This window comes from Melozone crissalis, unplaced genomic scaffold, assembly GCF_028551555.1.
Source record: "Melozone crissalis strain CALT ecotype California unplaced genomic scaffold, PUWL_Pcris_2 ptg000059l_1, whole genome shotgun sequence".
NCBI lineage: Eukaryota > Metazoa > Chordata > Aves > Passeriformes > Passerellidae > Melozone > Melozone crissalis.
This window is the reverse complement of record NW_026535837.1, coordinates 1,390,449-1,398,833: the sequence shown is the minus strand read 5'-3', so window position 1 is coordinate 1,398,833 and position 8,385 is coordinate 1,390,449. Positions and strand designations below refer to the sequence as shown.

Sequence of the window (8,385 nt, the reverse complement as noted above, 5' to 3'; positions counted from 1 at the left end):
GGTGACTTGACTGCAGGCTTTAGTACCTGAAGCGAGTCTGCAAGAAAAGATGGAGATGGATTTTTTACAAGAGCATGTAGTGACAGGACAAGGAGGAATGGCTCCAAACCAAGAGAGTGTAGGTTTGGATTAGGTTTTAGGAGGATTCTCTTTGCTGTGAGCAGGGTAAGGTACCAGAGCAGGTTGTGCAGGGAAGTTGGGGATGTCCCACCTGTGGATGTGTCCAAGGACAGGTTGGATGGAGCTCTGATCAACCTGGAATAGTGGAAGGTGTCCCTACCTGTGGCAGGGGGTTGCACCAGATGATGTTTAAATGTCCCTTCCAATCTCAACTTTGTCTGTGATTCTGTAAACTTTGTGTGAATGCAGGTATGGGGTACTGGCAATTCCCTGTCCATAGGCTTGGTTGTAGCTTTCACAATGAGGAAATCAAAGAGCATTTTTTGTCCAAATCAAACTATGGTATTTGCCCTTGGAACAGGTGGAACTGGATTTCAGAACTGAATCAGTTCCAGTTGGTCTGGGATTTTATGATATTCACAGTTCTTGCAGAAGAGCCACTTGTGTTCCTTGAGGCCTGCATGGTTGGGTTTATGCATATTTATAAAACCCAATGTGGGAGAAAAATATAAAAATAAATGACCTTTAATGCTGCAAGGAGGGCAAAAGGATACAGTGACAGAAGGACAGTGGACATGTGGTCCATGCAGTGAGGTGTAGTAGAAATGTGGCTGTGAATATTCATATTTTTTTCAATTAGAATGAAGGAACCTTAAAAATAATGCTGCAAGATGATGTGATTTTTTTGAAGCTGACAGTGGAGAGGGAGAAAACATTGATGTAGTTAAATATTTCCATTCTGTGCTTGGGGAAAAAGACAAATGTTGCAGGCAGATTGCAGGATGATGAAATACTTTTCCACAGTTCTTAAACAAATAGCAGTCAAACAGCAGATACCACTGTGGTTTTACTTTGAATCATATAGGCAGTTAGTTGAATATTTCCCAATTAGCACTGATAGGAATAGGTTTGAACATTAAAAATTTTCCAGTTTCTCCAATGAGATGTTTCAGACACACAATGTGGATCTCAGAGAACTAACAATATTTGTATATATAAGTTCACTTAATAGAAGTTTAATAAAGTCTAAGCAGGTGTTTATGAAATATATATCTCATCAAGTCGACTGGTTAGGGTTTTTATGTGAATCAAAATCCAGTTCATAAAGATTGAAAGTACTTGACAGATTTGCCAACATAATCATCTTGTGCAGGACATGATCACACGTGACAAAAACACTGCTGTAGCTTTATCTAGGTCAGGGAAAGGTTTTGTTGACTTTGATTCATGTTTAAATGTGAGAAGGCGATACCTGTGCCAGCAGAAACATCACTGCTGAGGGTGTGGGCAAAGTGACTCTCCCAGCCTGGTTCTCCTGGCACAAAGCCTGTCCTAGAGAAGGCTCTGTGAGGTTCATTCACTACTGCATGATGTTCTCACTAAAAATACTAGAAACGCCCAAAACCAAGCCTGTACAAACTAAATAGTGTCTGACTACCTGGCAGCATAGAAAATCAGCAGCACTGAGAAAATTTCTAAAGGAATTATCTTCCTTGCCACTTCAGTAGTTAGATCAACCCAAAAAAGCTGCCCACACCTTGAGTGCTGATGAAGTTTGTCAGCTGGAGCTAAGTGGTGAGGAGAAGCTACCTTGAATCTCAGAGTCAAGCTGGAGATAAGCAAACATGATTTATTTTAACAGGATGAAGATGGAGATAAACAAACATGATTTATTTTAACAGGATGAGGTGAAAGCTTGCATATATTCAAAGAGTATGTTCACTAAAATATAGCTCCTTTCCAGAAAACAGTGGCTATAAATAATCTCCAAAAATCATGAGAAAAAAGCAGGTAGGTCTAAAAAAATTCTGTGAATATCCACTCACTCAGAAAAGAAGATAATTGCTGGATTTGGCTGCAAGGAAATATAGAGGACACCTACAGATTCTACATTAGGCCAGTATTTGGCACAATTTAAATACTGTGTGCATGTTTGGTGCCAGTAATTGAGGAAACATAAAAAAAATTGAGAAGATGACCTTCAGGAATTAAAAAAAAAAAAAAGCATTATGTTTTTTAAGATTGAGGAAACATCTACCTGGTTTTGGTTTTGGTAAATCAGTACAAAAGCTGGATCAGTATGTGCACAAATGAAACAGGTACTTCAGAAGGAAAAGTTTTCTGAAGTTTGCTTGCATGGCCTTTACAAGAGAGAGCTCCAACATAACTGTACATGTGGGAGTGTGGTATAAACACAAAAGGAGATTTTGCTTTCCTTTCAGAACTGTAGTGATTGTGCTTTTTATGCATGTTGGAAAGGGCAGCAGCATTGTGCTTCAGAAGAAAATAAGCCAACATCTCTTGATGTGATGCCAGTGTCACTGATAAACCAAGTAAACCCAATTCCCCCTAAAAAGAGAAATCCAAAGGCACCCACTGACAGGCCAAAGGATTGGTGCCTTTGGAAAATAAAGTGCCAACACTAACATGGATTTTCTCTTCCCATTTTTACTGTTCTGCCATGGATCTTCTCCACTCCATTGATTCTGTTGAATCAACTTGGTAGTTTAAGATATTTTGGCAAGCAGCTGAGATCTTTGTGAGCAGGGACACGTGCATGATCTGTGCCAGTAACAAGCACGACTCCATCCTTTCAAGCTTGTCCAGAAAGAGATTTTTAGATATGTCTGCGAAATGAGCAGTGAAGTTAAACAGCAGGGAGGAGAGCTCTTCCCTGGAAAAACCAAAACAACCTGTCTAGTCCTGTACCAGCTGGCAGAACACACCTCAAGCTCTGCACCAGTAAACAGTGTCTTCTGTTGAGGCTGACTCTTGCCTCTGAGTAAAAAGCAACTTTAACAGTTGAATAATCTCACTATGTACACCCAGGCCTGTGCCTGCTGTCAAAGTCCAGTATTGCTGAAGGCTTGATCTAAGCCCAGAGGGGTGTAAAGGCTTTCCCAACCTAAAAGCTTCTGTCGGAACCTGGATTCAAAATGTAAAATAAACACCAGATTCCCACTCTGCAGCTCTGGGCTGTGCCAGCTTTTTCCAGCTTAGGCAGCTTTAGAGTTGCCCAAGAGGTGATGCTGTGCCCAGAACTGCAGGCAGAGAGCCTTTCCAGCAAATCTGGGATTGCACTAAATTCACCACGGTAAAATATCCTCAGATGCCCAGGTGGGGACAGTGACTGGACTAGAGGGCAGAGAGACCAAATTTAAACTAGAAAAGACACCCAAAGACAGAAACACAGAATGGGTGTGTGCTGGTGTTCACAGGGGTCCCAGGACTGGGGAAGAAATGAGAATGCTGACTCCAGGTTTCACAAAGCTGGTTTATTATTTTATTATATATATGTATTATACTAAAACTATACTAGAAGAAAAGAGAAACGATTCATCAGAAGGCTTGAAAGGAAAGGCAGGAATGGGATAATAACAAAAGCTCGTGACTCTCCAGATAGTCTGAAACAGCTGACTATGATTGGCCATTAATTAGAAACAACCACATGAGACCAATCACAGCTGCACCTGTTGCATTCCACAGCAGCAGATATCAATGTTTACATTTTGTTCCTGAGGCCTCTCAGATTCTCAAGAGAAAAAATCCTAAGGAAAGGATTTTTCATAAAATTTGTCTGTGACATGGGTGGGTTTGGAAGGGACCTCTGGAGATCATCCAGTCCAATCCTCCTGCCAAGGCAGGGTCACATCCAGGTTGATTGAGAATGTCTCCAGATGGAACCTCTGAGAGCAGCCTGTCCCATTGCCACCCTCAAGGTAAAGTTCTTCCTCATTGGAGGTGAAATCTCTTATGTTGTATTTTATGAGTGTTTGTAGTGGTATTCTCAGGGGTCCCAGGATGAGGGAAGAAACGAGAATGTTGACTCCATGTTTCAGAAGGCTTGATTTATTATTTTATGATATATATTATATTAAAACTATACTAAAAGAAGAATGGATTTAATCAGAAGGCTCGCTAAGAGTAGAACAGGAATGATAACAAAGGCTTGTGACTGACCAAGACTGTCTGGACAGCTGGGCTGTGATTGGCCATTAATTAGAAACAACCCCATGAGCCCAATCACAGATGCACCTGTTGCATTCCACAGCAGCAGACAATCATTATTTTCATTTTGTTCCTGAGGCCTCTCGGCGTCTCAGGAGGAAAAATCCTAAGGAAAGGATTTTTCAGAAAATACCATGGCTACAAGTGTTGTTCTGTCACTTAGCACCACTGAGATGAGTCAGGCCCAGGCTCTTGGCGCCTGCCTTGGAGCCATTTATTGCATTCACGAAATGCCCTCCCAGTGTTCTCTCCTCCAGGCTGGCCAGGCCCAGCTCCCGCAGTCTCCTCACAGGAGATGCTCCAGAGCCGCCTCATTCCTGTGGCTCCGCTGGACCCTCTGCAGCGGCTCCTTGTGCCCCTAGGGCTGAGGAGCCCAAAACCGGGCACACTAATGGACGCCCGTGAAGCCACCCTGAGGCAGCAATTTGCTGTTCGGACACTGTCACCCCAATGTTTTATCACGGTGACACCGGAGGGCCCCACCCGCCACATGACGGCACAGACACGTCACCGCCGTGACGTCACGCGGCCTCACAAGCCGAGCCGCGCGCTGAGGCCACCAAGGAAGCGACATTCAGAAGCCATTTCCCCCTTCCCGCCGCCGTGAGGGACGCGGCGCCGAACCCTTTTCCTCTTCCCTTCCCTTCCCGTTCCTCTTCCCCTTCCGCCTCCGCACTCCCGGTAACCCGTCCGCCGGCAGGACCCCGCGCGGGGCTGCCCTCCGCGCTGCCTAACCCACGCCCCTCGGGGAGCGCCGCTCCGCGCCGCCCGCAGCCGCGGCTCCGCCGCCCTGAAGCGGCGCCGCTCCTCCCCTGGCGCCCGGGCGTGGCGGGGCGGGCGCGGAGGGCTCGGTCGGGGCAGCGCCGTGGGTCAGGCAGCGCCGGGCGGCCTGGTCGCCGTGAGGGGAGAAGCGCTCGGGGGCCTCGGAGGGGCGGAGGAGAAGGAGGAGGCGGCGGCGGCGCCGGGCGGGCCCATGTCGGCACCGGGCACAGGTACCGCGGGCACCGACGGGACGGGAGGGCGGTGCCGGGGCGTGTGTGGGGAAGGGGTCTCGGGGACGGGGGCAGGAGGGCACAGGGGCCTGGCGGGGGCACGGGGAGGGGGTTCCGGAGGCGGAGGGGCCGTGGGGCTCGGGTGGCGGTGCCTGGAGAGGGAGGCCGGGAGGGAAGCGGAAGCCGCTGGTGCCATCCGGGAACGGGCCAGGGCTGCGGGAGAGCTGCGGGCGGGGACTGGGGTGGTAGCCAAGGAGTCTTTTTGTACTTAGTGCCTTGTCTCTAGGCCTCTGTCTCTCGGTGGGAAGCGCCTTCCTGCAAGTTTGGCAGCAAAACATTGTCCCCGAGAGGGACAGAAGCGAAAGTAAAAGTGTCTGACTGTTCAGCAGGCCGGCCAGATGTGTCAGTGGCCTGAAGTTTTGTCAGAGGAGGTTTAGGTGGGATATCAGGGAAAGATTCTTCACCCAGAGGGTGGCTGGGCTCTGGAACAGGCTCCCCAGGGCAGTGATCACAGCACCGAGCCTGACAGAACTCCAGAAGTGTTTGGACAATGTGCTCAGTACATGGTGTGACTCTTGGGGATGTCCTGTGCAGTGACAGTCGTTGGACTTGGATGATCCTTGTGGGTCCTTTCCAAGTCAGGATATTCTGTGGTTCTGTGAGCCTTCCCTGCCAACTGTGTGAGGGACTCCTCTCGCTCTGCACTGCCTTTTTGGTTTTTTCCCTGTGTGCTGTGTCTCATTTTCCAAAACCTGTAAGTTTATTTTCTCCTCACTGACCTGGGTATTTTTCTTATGCACCTTCCCTTGCATTAAGAGAACCTTAATTGAATTTCAGTTTTTGAAACTTACAACCTTCTAGTGGTGTGGTAACTAGTGATGGAGGAGTTTGTTGCCCTTTGAGATTTTTCAGCCAGAGGTGGGACATCTTGCCTGCATTAATTATCTCCCATATGTCTTTTGTAATAGAGTAGCTGCAGAAAAGACTATTTATGTAATCCATTTAATTTCTAGTGAAAAATTTAATTGTGTTTAGTTTAATAGAACTGTATTTCCTTCCCTCAAACTTGTGGTTGCAAGGATAGGAGATTCTGGATCATATTACCACAGGCTTTGGGAGTAGACTGTTTTTATTGACTTGAGAATATTGCTTTGAGGGCCAAGGTGTTGCTGTTTATTCTTTTATTCTGAATTGTGAGTAGATTTGTGATCCTGAATACCTTTTATTACTCTCTGCTTGCCTCAAGAGTAAATAACATAGATAGTTTTTCCTAAATGTTACTTCTGTATTTCAAAACTGTTTCTTAAGTCTCTGAGCTCAGGGTATCATGAACCCAGTCCCATTCTTTCAAATTCCAAGATTATTGTTGAAAAAAGTAGAAACTTAAGTACAATAGAGATTGACTTAGCTGCAAATGAGTCACTGTATGTCAAATATTGAAAAAGTACGAAAAATGGTTCCCTCTAGAAACTTGTTGTTTGTAGGTGCTGAAACTGAGAAGGAGTGTTAAAGCTTGTAAGTGTCACTACAGAAATGGGCTGCCAAGAGTCCAAAGACACAGGGATGTTTGTCCTGTCTCTGTTTTCTCTGACCTTCCCAGTTTCTGGTGTGAGTGCTGCTTTGTCCTGTCTGTTGGCTTATGGAGTTCATGCCATTATTATGCCTTTCCATCAGTGCATTAATGTCAATGTGAGATATTAAACAGAATCAATGTTTCCATGCCATCTTCAGCCTCCTTAGCTATGGAGATGAGGCCCAGGTGAGCCAGCTGTTCCCGTTTTTCCCTGCTCCCCGCAGCTTTCGGGAAGGTTTCCTGTGGGACAGCTCTGCCTGTCCCGGAGCTGTGTGCGGGCCGGGAGCTCCGCCTGGCCGGAGCTGCGCTGGAGCCGCCGGGTGTTGCTGGAGCAGCGGCAGCGCCGCCTCCTGCTGCCCCCGGCCGGGTGGTGTCGGCACCAACGAGCTGGCACAGCCGTCGGAAAGGTTTGCGAGATAAGGAGCAGCACACGTAGCAGGCAGTGAGAAGTGTTGCAGCGTGCCTGTTTGGGAACAGAACAGAATCTTACTGTAAAACGAGATTTTGGGGTTTTTTTTGGAGTCCGTTGCTCACTGGGAAAAAGTGGACAATACTGCCTTGTGGTCAAAACCATAATGTGCCCAATTATGCTCCCTCCCTTTTCTTTTATCTCATCTTCTTAGGTTTGCTTTTATACAAGGAAGCATCAGATACATCTTTAAAACAGAATTCTGAGTTCCTAAATTCAGTAAGAGGATGAACGACCCTGTTGGTAAATGACCCTGCTGTTAAAAGTTTCTCGTGTAGCTGGATATTTTGTTCAGAGTACTGGAATTGTGACATGCTGTTCCAGCATTTCTTTAAACACAGGCAACCCCTTCCCTCTTTGGTTAAGTACTGATTTCATAATAATACTGTTTCAAGATCAGTGGTTTTGGAATTCAAATAGTTCTGAAATGTTAGAGTTGTAGCCATACACTAGGGAGCCAAGTGTGCTTGTTTAAGCAATGCAGATTTGACTTCCATAAGTCCCTGTCAGAGACATTTCCCTGTTGGTGCCATTGCCAGTTGCTGCCTGAGGCCAAGTCATGAACAGGCTCCCCATTGCTAAGTTGTCACTGCCTAGATGTAAACACTGATACTGTCAATTTTCGCACACCATTTTTCTTCAGAAGCCCTGGATGAGCACCTTAAATATTGTAATACACTTTCATCTGGGTGGGATAGACAGTATATAAATATGTCATTTTATTGTTTGGGAGATGGCAGAGAGAATGTGCAGTGCTTATTAAGAAGCATCTTTATTGTGAAGATTTATTTATAAATTTATTTATTTATAAACTTATTTCAAAATAGTTGCAATGAATACCAGAAGCACTCTACATTAGATTGGAATGCAGGTGTCTCATTATCCACTCTGAGTAGATGCAGGGAATTGGTGAATCTAAATGTTTTCATAATCCAGAGTAAAATGTTAGAAAGGCAGAAGTAGGGGTGGCCCTTGGGAATCAAACTGGTGTTACTGATAAAAACAAAGTGATGGCTCTTCAAAAGGCATCACATGCAGTGGTGTCCTGTCAGTCCCACCTATGCATGCATTTAACTTGAAGCAAGTAAGTGTGTGAACATTATTTTTGGTGTTAAGAAATTAATTTATCCTGAAATAAAGCCTAGGTGGTTGTAATTGCCTCTTGTGCTCCTGCCTGGCCCACGTGCCCCTGACAGGAGCCAGCAGAATGCCCTTGCATTCCA

General features: G+C 45.9%; 1 protein-coding gene across 1 annotated transcript in view; it reads left to right on the top strand.

The window, feature by feature from the left end:
* The first annotated feature begins 5,045 nt into the window (after positions 1-5,045).
* UPF2 (UPF2 regulator of nonsense mediated mRNA decay) overlaps positions 5,046-8,385 on the top strand; it is a 53,036-nt gene continuing 49,696 nt past the window's right edge. The window contains exon 1 of the mRNA XM_054287547.1: positions 5,046-5,120. The gene's annotated coding sequence lies outside the window, so the exon portion shown is untranslated. The remainder of the gene's footprint in view (positions 5,121-8,385) is intronic.